At 44.1% G+C, this 13,115-nt stretch overlaps 1 long non-coding RNA gene across 1 annotated transcript; it reads left to right on the forward strand.

Annotated features, from left to right (window-relative positions):
* Positions 1-5,053: 5,053 nt before the first annotated feature.
* On the forward strand, positions 5,054-9,063 carry LOC112572963. Its single transcript, XR_003101116.1, has 3 exons — positions 5,054-6,563; positions 6,734-7,045; positions 8,741-9,063. It is a non-coding gene; the product is annotated as an uncharacterized LOC112572963 (long non-coding RNA).
* Positions 9,064-13,115: the final 4,052 nt, after the last annotated feature.

Genomic DNA, 13,115 nt, shown 5'->3' on the forward strand with positions numbered 1-13,115 from the left:
CAAACAAAAACAAAAAAAATCAGTGTTAAGAAAATAAAATATTTATAACGAGGAAGAACAGACTGAGGCAATCTGCACACTTGTAGTGTACAATGGTTTCTCTAGCCAGTGCACGGGATGTCTGCACTCTTTGTTTTCGTTGGCTGCAAAACTTGAAAGCATGTACACTTCTTCAATGCTCTCTCGGGGCACACAGCATACAATAATATTTACATTTTCTGCTAAAGCCGACGACAAGAACGACAACTGCTATTTCTGGGCGTTGTCATTGTTATTGTTCTTGCTGGGATTGTGTTATTGTTCTAGCTGGAGCTGTGACTGGCTTCTGCGAGGTTTATCGCCTAGTCGGGTTGAACCAGGGCACAGTGGACATGAGGGCACACCGAAGAACCTCGTGGCACTATCTGCGGGAGGAAATCCCACAGGCTGGCGGCTCTAGCCAGAACACAAGAGCACAGAGAGGGTTTGCTGAGACACTTTGGAGGGGCCTGAGTGAGACTTTGGAGGAGAGTCTGGAGGAGTGCCAAGAAGGTGCCGGCTGGGCCCAGGTGGTGAAGGTTATGTGTCAGTATGCCGCTGTGCAGGGGAGTGTGGCTGTAGTCGTGACTGGGCCGGTGAGCTGGCACTCGTTTGTCACCACCGCCACTAAACCGTCGTTATCCGAGCCGCTACCGACATCGAGGCTGGCCGCCCCGTGCACGGGTCAACAAGATGGCAGTGACGAGAGTGCATGGGGCGTGCGTGCGTGCAGGTTGGGAAAACGAGAGAAAGAGAGGGCCACACACGAACACTTACAAACGCACACTTGCACACACACCGACACACACGCGCGTGCACTCTCATACTCTTTCTCTCTCTCACACACAGTGATCATGAGATTACAAAGAGGCGTGCGGAGCAAACAGATAAACAAAGATATAATGCGAATACAAACTGAGGAGGTGCACTCCAGCAAAAGCTAGAAGGCGGAAGGGAGAGAGAGAGATTGGGTACCGATAAAGCACGGACAAATGTTTCTAAACCACAAACTGGGATAATGTGGATCGTTCCTGAAGATGTCTGGAGTCACGCCTTTAAAGTTTGAGTACCGATTTCCTTGTCGGAATCGCACTTGAGTCCTCTGGGTGCACTCAGGTAGTTTGTGTCCGGGCTGAGTGTCTGTGTGAAGTGGGAGGGGGATGACTCCGATCAAATGACTTGTGGTTCGTAAACAACTCTGGGTGTTGGGTGTGTGTTTTTCAACTCTAAGTTTCCGAAAGGCTTGGCGACCGTAAGGAAAGTGTTTACATCTTCTCTTTCCATTCTTCTTTCTTGACTTCCATCTCTCTTTCTGGAGGTGATCGGCAATTTATATACCTTTCATGCAAAAATCTGTCTGTTCATCAATGCGTCGAAGTTCATTCAGTCGCTCATTCAGCTAGTTCGACAGTCAGGTCCGTCAGTCAGCCAGTCATTCAAACCAGCGGCTAACAGGTTTGTCATTTAGTCCACTTGTTCATCGGCTGGTCCATCATTTAGTCTGCAAGTTCGTCGGCCTGTCATTCATTAGTCTATCCATCCATCTTTAGTCATCCAGAAAGAGAGAACTAGTGGTTCCACGAGTTATCAACAAAGGTGTGTTTGGGGATGTTCTTAACGCTCTTTTCTCAGATAGAATTATTTCCATTAGGAAACAAAATACTGTTTTTCATCTTTTACTTCATTCATCATTTACTCATAAATGAATCTCAATGTTCATCTTTCTGCTACCCTCCACCCCTTACTACGTCTAGTCGAGGGTAAAAGCAAGATTAGCTAGACAGTATGTATGGCACCAATGAAGAACACATTTCGGACAAAAGTTAGCAGTCTGGCACTGCCTGTTTCTCCAACAATCCTTTCCTACCATTGAAGTAGGTAAAAAGTTTGGTAAACAGCCAAGTCGAAACCTGACAGCCAGTCGGCCAGAGCAGTAATACAAACACTGCGAACAAGGGCACACAAAGAACAGGACTTGCGGGCCATCAAGGTGAGAACACAGCACCGAGCAAACGACAACAACCGAAAAACTCATTCACAATAGATGAATAGCTCTGTTCGGTGTTGTTTTTTTTTTTCCCCTCCAGTATTGTGAGGCACAGACAAACAAGTTTTACTGCGATAACTATTGTCAACTCTAGTCAAGTGGTGTTTGGTGCATGTTCATTTTATTTTACGGGTCCAATTTCAACCATTGTCACTAACAATTATAACAATATATAATGACAATTATTAAGCTCTGCCACTTGCTCATTCTGTTACTTTGTTGCTAACTGCTGCCTCTGTTGCTATTGCCAGCTTGATCATTATCATTATCAGTATCAGTATCAAAGCGTATTTTGTGGCCAGCCTAAAAAAAAAAAGTTCTATATTTATCCAAGGTCTAGGTTAATGATTAAAATAATAGTGGACTTGTACTGCTGAAAAACTGTTTGAAAACAGTTGACAAGATAACGTGAATGCAAGACCAAAAGTCGGTCAGTGCTGATGATTAAAGCAAGAGTGGACCCGCACTGCTAAAAACTGAGAACATCAAAGGCCTTCTGTTGACAAGATAACGGGAGTGAATGAGGTGAGCTGCTCACGATGGTTGAAATGAGAATGAAGGGAAAGGGGTGGCGGGAGGGTGCCGGATGGCTGTTGGGGAAGTATGTTTGAATGTAGGCTGGAGTCAGCAACTGTGACTGTATCTCGCCGAGCGTGTCCTGACCTGTGAAAGAGAGAAAGTTCGGTTTTTAAAGCTAGTTTTGTGCATTTTGTGGCTGAGTTAACTGCTTTGCGAACATTTTACATGTCTAGGCTGGCGTGAGTTTTTTTGCATGTACTTTACGTACATAAAACTGCCCATGATTTTTCTAGGTGACCAGGTTACTACTGGATTTTAAAAAATGTTAAATCCTCGTAAAGCAACTTGGCGCCATGAAAATGTAGCTCCTTTTTCAAATAAATATGAAGGACGACTTTCCATTTTTTTCCTTCTTTTTTTTTTTAAATCACCCCTCACCCCCCCCCCCCCATTATTTTTCAGAGAGTGAAAGGACAGTTCCCGAACCACTCTGTCTCATTATGGCTGTCTGCCTCTTTCAGCTGTGTACACAGGTATGGCCTGTCAGATTTATTTCCGCAAACCAATACATGACAAACCTACAAAGTCGAACATTCTCTCACAGCAGGATGCCTACACATACCATCTGTGTCTTTTTTTTTAAGAGATCTTGTCTCCGCTGGCATTTACTATGTTTAATAAGTATATCCACCCTTCTTTACTTTGTATTAGAATAAATTAGATTGTACAAGCCGGCGCACATGTAAAAGAATTAAGACTACGACTTCCGTATTTAATGTCTTCTTTCTCTGCTCGACGCACACTGTGACAACATGATAATACGATCTGACAGTTGGATACCATTATATATTCTGACAGTAAGTAACCGCTTTATTTTAAAAAAACAAAAACAAAAAAAAACAAACGACAACAGGAATCTGGGCTGAATTTTAACTCTACATCTACAGTATTTTAACCTCATACTTCCCTGGTCGGCGCTCCTTGTGACACACTTCTCCACAGAGGTGCCTGTCCTGTCGTCTGCTCGTTTACACGATTCTCGACTGTTCGCCGCTCCCTGTCGTCGGGGATGTCTGAATGTCATACTTCACTGGTCTGTTTGTCGGTCGTTTGGGACGACCAGCCATGAAATGCACGAATGCGTGACACTAGTTCCAGTTCTCGATGTCTGTGATGGGAAATATTTACTAACTAAGACCTGCTGCCATGCATTTCCACATAGGTAAGACCCATTGCTACCAAATCGAGCCCCTGTCCTGCTGGTTGGCGAGAAGACACGAAGTCCAAGATAAGGAATCAGGAATTTCCAAGCTTTTTTTTTTTTTTCCCCCAATGAAAGGGAGCCATTTTGTTTGGTGGTAGGTGGGAATTGGAATTTAGTATCGGAAATTTTTCCGGTAAAACTACTCAGACAGGAAGTGAGAAATAACGCTAAATTTGAGTAAGTGAGGGGAAAACCTCGCGAAATGATTGTTCTACTGTACCGACGACTGAAAACATTCCCGTGCGTTAACGGACGAAATTTTACCCGGTTACCGAAAATGTCAGCCTCGCTCTCGAATGCAGCTGGAAAGGTCAGACTCGTTTTGACGACTGAAAATGCAGTGGAAATGTCACACATCTTTTGAAGACTGAAAATGCCCTGTGAGTGGAAGTGGCAGTCTCACTGTCGTGGTGACCAGATACACAAATATACACGGAAGTCAGTCATCGCGGAAGAGAATTAGCAGATGCAGGGAATTAACCAACACTTATATTTATATATCAAACAGAAAATGTTCCTCATACACACAAATATTAGAGGTCTGATCTCTGAATCTTTGTGGATGTGTACGATTATTTTCGAGTGGTTGACTTCAACAGATAGATCGACTGAAGCAAGAGCAGAATTTTTAAAACGTGTAATACCGACTGTATGCAAAGAAACGACATTTAAATACCAAAAAAAAAAAATGTGAACGAAAAGATCCAAGTACAATAATGATGTATTCTAAGTCACAAAGATACAACCTTTATTCTAAAACCCAAAAGATGTCAGGGTTACAGTTTATAAAACTGCTTTTACATAAAACTGACTTAGCAACCCGTGTTATCCCCTGAGACGTTTAAAATAAACTATGAAATAAAGGATGGCAAGCAAAGTATATTTACTGGTGTAATAAAAAAATAACTCCTATACAGGGCGGGAATACACTTCCTCCCCTGGTTGAAATAATGAAGGAAACTCCCACCGAAGAACGTGCTCTGAAATTGCGTAGATTTAGGGGATAATACATTGCCCTGGCGGTGACCCTCCAGCAGGTAAGGCAGGGAGGGAAGGTGTAGACCTTGGATAACCCTGGCAGATGACTGGACTGCGAAGACGAATAGCAGCAGAGGACGGAAAATAACTGCACAGCTAAATGTCAGGGTAAATGCCTGTGCTAAAATAATGTACACAATTTTTAGTGTGTGGAAAGAGATAGAGATAAGGTTGGTGAATTTTTGCTAAACTTCACCAGGTCCAGTTGCTTTACCATTTTGTGTCAATCGCTAATAGCTTCAGAAAGAGGAAAAAGCATAAGAAAACGAAAAGAAAGCTCATTGGGAGGGAGGGAAAGAGGCAGGCTGTTCCATTTTTATTATCTGTCCTAGGGCTAATATAAGCCGAATAATACTACTACAGTAGATGTTTATAGCACATTTCCCAACTTTTCAGTAGGTGCAATGCAATGTAACTATCCAAACATGAACTCAAAATGGGACATAGCATGTCAACAAACAAATGTAACGAGACAACTAAAAATCACATCCGACACTTAGCCAGATGGTGTTGTTGCTCTTGACGTTGGTGCTGCTACTTCCGCTAGTGGTGGTAATAATGATTTATTGATAACTAACTTTGTTTTATTGTTTGTTTTACAGATTTTTTTTTTTTTTTTTTTTTTTTTTTTTGAGGAAAGATCAAAGAAAGTGCATGAAGGTATTGGTCACACATCAGTGAAACTGTCGTAAACATCACTTATCTACAGGCTCATACTCCGTCCGCTTGTGACGTTAGAGTGGTACCTGCTGATACACTTGTAAAGTAGAGATTGTAGCAAAAATAAAATAAAATAAATCAGCAAGTCTCGCCTCCGTGATTTGACTCGATCATCGTGCTTCTGGCGTAAACCTCTGGCACAGATTGCAGTCACTCAGAAGCCAGTCTCGACGGGATGGTCGGGTTTGAACCGTGTATTCGGAGAAGCAAACTTTGTCAGTCATTCCCTCCATCGCGCCATCCACTAGAAACACGATTAACATGACGTGCAGGAGGAGGATAAATTCTCACCGATAATAACTGTTCCTGCTCAGCTATTAATGGACACACGCTGGCATCTTTGCGTTCGGGAAATACAAGAAGAACCATAATAAGAAGAGGAACAAGATGTCCCGCAGTATCTGCTGGTGGCAAACGAGTCCTCCCCCTTCCACACACCCACACACGCCACACATACACGCGTCTAGAAACGCTCAGACACACTCACCACACCACGAAGAAAAATATCGCCAACACGCATGCACGCACAAAGTCTGTACAACCCACGCGCACATACACTAAACGCCACGTTCTCCTACGCACCACGCGTTCTTTTAGGAGAAGCTGTTGCCAGCATTAAAACAACCGAGGGAACATGGGGAAACAGCAAGCCCACCACTCTGCAACCATGCAGACACGCTCATCCCTGCGGAGGATGGCCTGCCTCAGCATGCGCACATGCGCGGTCGACGTGCTCTTGACTCGGTCTCGAGCCAACAGGTCGGCCAAGGGCCTGGCCTACCATGCCGGAGGTCAAGTCCCTGACAGAGCGAGGAAGCCCGTCTGTGGGCTTTGCCCTCTCGCTCTATCGCCCTCCTGAGCGGAGCGCTGCACCACGGACGTACATCGGTTGGACTGCTGGCAGTCTGCTGAGACCCATGCTTAGCCTCTCTCCGAGTGGTTAACTGTCAGGTCTCGGTGAGTATTTTGAAAGCCGACTTCTGAAACTACAGCAAGTCAAGGGCCATACGGAGTTTACTTTTTATTTATTTATTTTTTTTTTTTTTTTTTTTTTGTCTACAGTAGATTTTCGTGAGTGTGTGTGTGTGTGGTTTTTTTTTGCTTATACTCTTTTCTTTTCATCAAAGGTCGTCATCTCCACTACCTCGTTCCCTGCAGCTTTGAGTCAGTTAACCAACAGACACAACATATCATAAAAAGCTTGAAAATGTTCACCTCCGTCAACGCGAGAGCTCGCATCGTCTTCTCTTCCTTTTCGTGTTGACAGCGAAACCGGAAGCTCATTCTCAAAGCCCCGTTCTAACGGTCAACAGCGAGAAATAAAAAGGTGTCTGCCAACATTCCAGTGTACGTCCGTGGTTGCACTGTAAAGTGTCTGGGGAGAGGACCTGAGCCGAAGACCGTCCAAAGAAACACAACGAATTAACCCTCCTCTACAGGTAATCGTTACACAAAGTGGAGGAGGTGTAGGTGTGGTGGGTGGTGTGGGGTGGACAACTGAGCTTTGCATTGTGTTTGGCCCCGATGTCTCATGTCGCAGACATACAACCCCGGTCTGTGGAGTCAAGCACCAGGAGGCGGCGAGACCTCTAGACGTAAACACTTTGGCTGCCTGCGCGTGTCTGAGAGATCGGGAGAGAGAGATGGTGGGTGGGAGAAGGGAGGGCCAGGAGTATGCTCGCACGTGCGAGTCGTTGGCAGGAATGACAATTATGGGCTTCTGTTCTTTGAATGCTGCTACGTTATCAACTGCATGTCTAACCGACCCTACCCCCAAAAATTTCTCCCATCAGCTCTCCTCTGCCTAACTTCATTTCCTCGTCTGCATCCCTCACTACGCCAAGCACAATATCGGCGAACAGTCTGTCTCCCTCCGACCACTCTTCTCCCTCCATCTACAAACCTCCCATCAAACCATTCTTCCTTAATGGAGTAAGCGAAATAACTTCAGGGATATTTGCTGATGGTTTTAGTTCTGGTTATTCAAATAGCGACCAGTGATGTCTGCTCTCTGAGGAGGGAGTCAGCAGTTTTTGAGTGACACGCGATGTGTGTACGACGTGATCAACGGAAACGAGTTCAGTTCCCCGTGCGCGCGCGCTGGCGTGCAAATGTGTTTGCCTCGTATTTGCGCATCAAATGTGTTTGTATGTCAGCACGAGTTTGAGTGAACGTGCACGATGTGTATGAATGCTTGACTTGTTTGTCCATGTACGTGTAAGCCCTCGCATTACATTTAGATGTGTACGTTCTGAATACGTGGGCTACACGTGTTAACTTATTTTACCACATAGATGTGGATGCATTGCTTGTGCTCATAAAATGTGTTTGCATACGTTCGTGCGTGAGTGAGAGAGTGTGTGTGGAAAATGACCGATGCCAGAAATAAGAAAAGATTTCAAGGTTCATAGCAAAATTTCATCCTATCTGCAAAGAGCTCCATCAAACTCTAGTTTCCTTATCTTGTTCGTACAGTGTACATAATTATGCCCCCAACCCCCATCCTGGAATAGTAAAACTCTCTTTTAGTCGAAGACATGGTCACTGCCACCTTTATTTAAACACTCACTTGTTCTCGTTCAAATCTGATAGGAGATGACAGACTGAAAAATTTCAAAAACAGGAAACGAAAGATAGAAATTACAATTTAAAATAATTTGTAAAAATCCCCTCGTTTCTTTTCATGGTACGAAACGGTTTAATAATAAGTAGTTGTTTACACTAGGGATCAGAGGTGTATATGTCCCTGATCTATATTTACTCCAGGAAGTTATCTACTGACCTTAGATAGGTCCATCCCCCTCCCTCCCCTAAATGTCTTCTCGTATCTATGGTGGAGACGGGTTTCGCTCCGGTTTCTAGGTACCGTCCCCGAAAAGATAACAAATGACTAAACAAACAGTAAAACTGTTCATAAATTATTAGAACTAAAAATGGATAAGGAATGCTGGGGGCGGATACTAAATGGGAGTATTATACCATCTTAAGTTTAATTCATTTTGAAAAATAACCAGATAAATATGCATTCAAGACACAGACCCCCCAACTGCTTTGCTCACTTTTTGAATTATCTAAATTTTTTTCTTCGCTCAACTTTTGTTGTTGTTGTTTCCCATAACGTGTTATCGCAACAGGCAAACAAACAGACCCAACATTGGACATGCAGCTAACATGGCTAGAGTGCAAAGGGCAAAGACAAACGGACCTACAGCCACTTCATGACTCTGACTGCTTGAAAACAACGAAGCTGCAGGACGATCAAGGTCTTGTTCTGTCCGAGTGTCTGCATCCGGAGGTCGGACAACAATTCCAGGGGCTGACAGAGCAGGCGGAGGGTTCAAGGACGTGCATGCAAGTGTCAAGGATATCCGTTGCCAAAAGATTTGCTCTTCGGAGCTCCACGAAGCAGTGTGGTAAACTACATGTCTATATAAAAAAAAAATCAAGTTTAAACAGCTTTGTAAATGTGTTTGCCTTTTCGGTTCCCTAACTCCGTTGTAGTCGGTGTTGTTTGTGAAGGTGTTCAGGAGGGCGGGAAAAATGTCGCACCTGTGTGTGTGGGTGGGAGGGGTGGGTTTGAACAATCTGAAACAGCAGTAAGGGCGAGTGCGCACGCTCATACACACCTGCAGTAAAGCGCAGTCTTGGCAATAAGTATAAGGAAGAAAACACTTCTAAACTTCAAAATTTGTTTAAATCACCGCACAATGGAATATTTCCTTATAGTCAACACAGGGAAGCTCGAGGAGGATGCCTGCAGGCAACGTAAGACTGCTCGCATCTACACTCGCACACACATACATATACACAAGTTCTTGTGCAGGAACATAATTTTCATACATGCTCTCAATCACACGTTCGCACGCACTCACCAGCTTCCTCTTCAGGGCTTGTCGATTATAATCTAAATGGAACAGGAAGAGACATTTCTAATCAGAATAACTACAAGGCAAGAAATAAGCTGAGTGGATTTCTTTCTGTGCTTGTGCTGTTCTGGTTGTTAGTCAACGTGCGTGCATGTCCGTGTGTCCGAATGTGTGTGTACGTGCATGTTTCTGTTAATCCGTGTGTGTGTGTGAGTAAGAGAGAGCACGCACCTGTATTCGTGTGACCACGTTGGTGCGTGAGTCATGTTCACCGTATCAGTCAAGATTTAGAAGAATATTAGTTACTCAACTACGACTTTTCTAGTTGGGGCTTATTGTAAATAGCCGGAGGTAGGGATGGGGAGTGCTTGGTACATATTTTGGCAACCAACTACTCACTTGTAGTATAGGAAGTAAGGAGTGTGTACTTTATAGTCATTGGCTACTAACTTCGGACACTCACATGACCTGTTGATAGTGTCAGACACAGGAAGCATTTGTTCACGTACGGATCATCTTGTGTTACGATGATGTAGATGTTTGAGCAGATAAAGCCAGAAGAATAGTTTAAATCGTTGCTACTTGCAGTCCCCTCGCCCACCCCTCCAAGTGCTCTTCTGCATAAACCAGGGCGCACGCAACCCATGTGAAAAGTTTGTAGGCAGACTTCAAGTGTTCTCACAAGACAAGTGGTCACAGTATATGAAGTATCTCACAAGTAGTAGAAATCATCATAATCATCATCATCATCAATCATCATCCAAGAAGTGTGATAGTGTTCATTTCAAACCTCTCTAAAATAAAAACTTATCATCCTCTAAAAAGTTGTGTCATTATAATTTTCTATCTAAAATAAACAACTGTCACTGTCTTTTGCTCAGTAAAATAAAGAATTGCCAATGTCAATACTTTTCTGTCTAAAGCAAAGAATTGTCATAGTCGTTTCTCTCTAAGATAACGATTTGCCATCTTCGTTATCTCACTAAAGATCGACTGTCGTTCTCTCTCAAAAATGAAGAATTGTCAGTTACTGTCATTCTCTCTGACTAACGACTTTCTGTTGTCATTTCCCTATAAAATAAAGAACTGTCCTTGTCAGTCTTTAAAGTGAATACTTGTTACTGTCATTTTTTTTCTTTTGAAAATGATCGTTGTCGTTGCTTCTCTCTCTCACGTGGTCTGTGATCTACGCTCTCACGATCACCTGACAACAAGTGAGTCCGCCCACCACTTCTCTCGTATGAATTACTGTGACACAGACGTACGCAAAAACCCTACTAATGATAGCAGGAACACCTCCATTAAAATAAAACAAACTGTGCTTCCTACTAGTTTGATACATGTGTGTGTTTTGCTGCCAGGATGAAGGAGGGGTGGAAGGGAAGAAGGTGAGAAGTGTTGAACGCTAACTCACCATTGTAGTCAATGTTGGTGTGGGGGTAGGTAATGTACATAAACATGTATAGTGGGTACATTTTATGTAGATGGTCAGCGTGTATGTGTGTGGATGAGAGAAAGAATAGCATGTGCCGCAGGGGCTGAAAATATGCCTTCCGGAGCAATGTGTACTTATGTGGACTACGTGCAGGTCTGCGGAATGTTCTCAACCCAGGAAGCCAGTAAGCAGACAGGCAGGCAGGCAGACAGTCATGAAGACGAGCAAACAGGCACACAACTCCAGACGGACAGACAGGTAAAGGGTGAGACATCGCCAGGCGGAACGGCGTGTGGTTAGTGCATACACAGCTTGTGCCTATCAGCATGCTTCCCACGTGCCACGAGCAGCTCGCCCCTTGTCTTCCATCCAGCCCCCAACCTCCCCACCTGGGCCAGGTTCTCTATCCATGAACTCTAAACCCTGCACAGGTGCCGTGACCTGTCTGCTCGCGCACCTGACTTTGCAGCTTGTCCGGCCAGCTCGCTCACGGCAGCAAGGTCGCACGTGACGTCATGACAGCCGAACGAAACGTGACCACCCGGCCGGACGGATGCGTGGCGGATCTCACTCGTCACGCGAATGATGCTGTTGACCTCCCACACCATATCTACGACACGCTGTTGACGCAGTCTTCCCCCCACAACAAGGCCGTTAATTATATATATTTACTCGTCGAGAAATAAAATCCAAACACAACAACCAGTCACAGTGCATGCTTATCACGAGGCACCCGGAAACGTAAAGCGAGGTGGGTGAAGGGAGGGGGAATGTATTAATACCGTGATCTAAAAATAAAAACGGATGTTGCACATGCTCGTCACCTACACAGCTTCTGTCTGACGAGCGAGCGACGACTTTGTTCTATCGACCACTTCCCCCCTTCTCCCCTCGAAACCCGTCCCCATCCTCCCCATGCCCTATGCACGACACAAACGAATGCACGAGCCGTGGTAATGACGATATTAATACTTCTGCTGCTCAAGCACGTGTCAGAGACTCGCTTGGCTAATGATGATAGGTCACGACCAGGTTCAGGCACTGCACTTACAGCCGCGAGTAGGTCAAGCCAAGGGGTGGTCAATCTCCGTCCTGGTTCAGCTACCATGCACTCCCTCTTACCTCTCCCTCCTCTCACACACATACACACTTACAGCACATCGAGCCATTAACTTTAAGGACGTATAAGTATGATAAGCAAAGATTATTATTATTATTATTAGTAGTAGCATAGCTTGCAGGTCCGTTTGTGTCATTGACCTATATGGGGAAACGGATCGAGATACACAATCATTTTTTTGTTTTTTAGCCAATAATCACTAAATATTTACTTTAATATATGTACACGATACAGATTGGCTGGTCTTTCCATTTTTTGCAGAAAATACCTGAATATATAGTTGCATTTTTAAAACTCTGCTCCTGATTTATGCATTACACTGATGATTATTTTTGTACCTTAATAATTATGTGCACGATCAAACACCTTTGTGTGTTCAGGTCTTTCTGTAGGATATTGGGATTATAGCCAAGATCCTGTATTGTTATACAGAGTCTTTGAATATAGTCCTACTAGCTAGGGTACCCTTGTTCATTCGGGTTGATTCCGACCCTTGCAGATGTAATGTCCTCGTTGACTTTTAATCTGCTGCTTCAGTTGAATCAAGCACGCGCTGGTGTGATATAATGATAAATGCCTGTCCTCTCCATGTCCCTTACCAATCTGACATGGTCGGCAACGTCCTCGGCGTTTCACTCACTCCCCCTTTCGCCTACCACCCCTTTCCTCCCCTCACCTGTTTCCATCGGTACCACGCTCAAAACGACATTTTCTGAATGGTTAATTTTTTATGTTTATTTAACTCCATTTATATTGCATTATAACTTTCTCGTAACTTTCAAATGGAGCCAACAGGGGCTGGGAGGACCAATAAATCTATTTCCGGAAAGTATACACGAACAAATAACGAACAGCTTTCCAAACGGATTAAGTCGTTAACTTCCACTGTAAGCCAAGATTGTAATACAGAGTCTTTTTTAAAAACCACAACATCCCTCCATAAATGCACGCACACACACGCTTTTAATCTGCACATTCAGTTGAATCAAGCACGTGGTGTGATATAATAAAGCCTGTATCCCTTACCAAGACATGGTGTTTCAGCTCTTCACGTGCTCTGTCGTGGAAAGCTCGCCTGGAATGACTAA

Source organism: Pomacea canaliculata, linkage group LG9 (genome assembly GCF_003073045.1).
Source record: "Pomacea canaliculata isolate SZHN2017 linkage group LG9, ASM307304v1, whole genome shotgun sequence".
NCBI classification, from domain to species: Eukaryota; Metazoa; Mollusca; class Gastropoda; order Architaenioglossa; family Ampullariidae; genus Pomacea; species Pomacea canaliculata.